Source organism: Triticum dicoccoides, chromosome 7A, assembly GCF_002162155.2.
Source record: "Triticum dicoccoides isolate Atlit2015 ecotype Zavitan chromosome 7A, WEW_v2.0, whole genome shotgun sequence".
NCBI lineage: Eukaryota > Viridiplantae > Streptophyta > Magnoliopsida > Poales > Poaceae > Triticum > Triticum dicoccoides.
The window spans coordinates 1,034,087-1,036,628 of NC_041392.1; positions in this window are offsets into that span (position 1 = coordinate 1,034,087).

A 2,542-nucleotide genomic window follows, 5' to 3' on the forward strand; every position below is an offset into this window, starting at 1 on the left:
ATGAAAGGTAGTCTGTTTGCTTGCCCAGCCGTCTTGCTGATCGATTTCGTCAACCATCTCTTCACCATTCTCAATTCACACATACTCACCCTTCCAATTATCAAACCGTAACAATGCTACCTCTTGCTCTGGACTCCAAACATGCTCTCCCCAATTTTCTCCACAACATTCCTCATGGCCCTCTCTTCCATGCTCTGTATTTCCTATGGATCAATGTCTAAAAATTGAACCTCCCATTTCATAATTGTATCTCTCTCTATGTCTCGCACGCTACCATCAACTAGCTTCGTTTTAGATGGAAAGAATTCAACATTGAAATGAAAGGTCCGTGCACCATCGCCCCTATTTATCAATGGAGGGCACTGTGAGGCAGCGGAACCAGACAAGGCACACATCACATAGTTTGGAAAGGATGATTACCTGGTCAAGGTTGTCTCTCGCGGCTCCATCCCATTCATCCCAATGTTGCCGCCGCTCCCCAACCCCACCCGCCTCCACGATCTGGATCCCATGGAAAACAGAGGCTCACTTGGTCATGTCTAACTCAAGACGGAGGGGAACATGTCTAGGATGTCGAATACACTCACCACATATGTCGTCACGACCGTGAATGAAAGCTCCACCACCACCACCGACGAGAGTGAAGAAGGGAGCAGCAACCAGAAGCAGGGGAGAAGCATGGGTTCAGTCAGGTGGGGAATCGATGCGCTGCCAAGTGGGACCCACCACCAGATGCACTCGTCAGTTTGACCCCTATTTTTAACTTAACTATAGTCCCCGTTGACAATCGTCCCCATGTTTTAACCACCTGGTCGTATCGGGGCTATTATTGCCATGTAAGATGGCGCACACGAGCTATTTTTGTCAACTATGTTGCATCCTTTCCAATTCGCATCAAAAACGTCGCACAAGAGCTATTTACCGATTGATTTCAAGCTGGCACTGGATGGTGCTAACTTCACCAGGTGGCGCAACTACCTCAACCTTCTCCTCAGCAGGTACCACGCCGAAGACCATGTCCAAGACGATGTTGCGGCTCTCCTCTTCAACACCGTGTGACATCATCACGACAACACGACACTACTAGGGAAAAGGCTAGCAGCAGCCCGGGTTTTAGGTGTATCAGTAGCGCAGGGACCGGCGCTACTAATAAGGCGCTACAGCTAACATGTAGCAGTAGCGCGTGCTCACCAGCGCTACTGCTACACAAGTGTAGCAGCAGCGTGCTTCATGGAAACTCACTACTGCTAATAGCTCTAGCGCGCTTTGTCTGGACGCGCTACTGCTATCGTGGGCGCTGCTGCTAACTTTTCTCCACTCGCTACTACTACTTCTTGAGCACTGTGTTGGTTTTCCTCGAAGAGGAAGGGATGATGCAGCAAAGTAGCGTAAGTATTTCTCTCAGTTTTTGAGAACCAAGGTATCAATCTAGTAGTATGCTACGCGTGAGTCCCTCATACCTACACAAAACAAATAAATCCTTGCAACCAACGCAAATAGGGGTTGTCAATCCCTATAAGGCCACTTACGAGAGTGAGATCTGATAGATATGATAAGATAATATTTTTGGTATTTTTATGATAAAAGATGCAAAGTAAAATAAAGGCAAAGTAAATAGAAAAGGAAATAACTAAGTAGTAGGAGATCAATATGATAAAGATAGACCTGGGGGCCATAGGTTTCACTAGTGGCTTCTCTCAAGAGCATAAGTATTCTACGGTGGGTGAACAAATTACTGTTGAGCAATTGACAGAATTGAGCATAGTTATGAGAATATCTAGGTATGATCATGTATATAGGCATCACGTCCGAGACAAGTAGACCGACTCCTGCCTGCATCTACTACTATTACTCCACTCATCGACCGCTATCCAGCATGCATCTAGAGTATTAAGTTAAAAACAGAGTAACGCCTTAAGCAAGATGACATGATGTAGACGGATAGACTCATGCAATATGAAGAAAACCCCGTCTTGTTATCCTCGATGGCAACAATACAATACGTGCCTTGCCGCCCTTACAGTCTCCGGGAAAGGACACCGCAAGATTGAACCCAAAGATAAGCACTTCTCCCATTGCAAGAAAGATCAATCTAGTAGGCCAAACCAAACTGATAATTCGAAGAGACTTGCAAAGATAACCAATCATACATAAAAGAATTCAGAGAAGATTCAAATATTATTCATAGATAGACTTGATCATAAACCCACAATTCATCGGTCTCAACAAACACACCGCAAAAAGAAGATTACATCGAATAGTTCTCCACAAGAGAGAGGGAGAACGTTGTATTGAGATCCAAAAAGAGAGAAGAAGCCATCTAGCTACTAACTATGGACCCGTAGGTCTGAGGTAAACTACTCACACTTCATCGGAGAGGCTATGGTGTTGATGTAGAAGCCCTCCATGATCGATGCCCCCTCCGGCGAAGCTCCGGAACAGGCCCTAAGATGGGATCTCGTGGATACAGAAAGTTGCGGTGGTGGAATTAGAGTTTTGGCTCTGTATCTGATCGTTTGGGGGTACGTAGGTATATATAGGA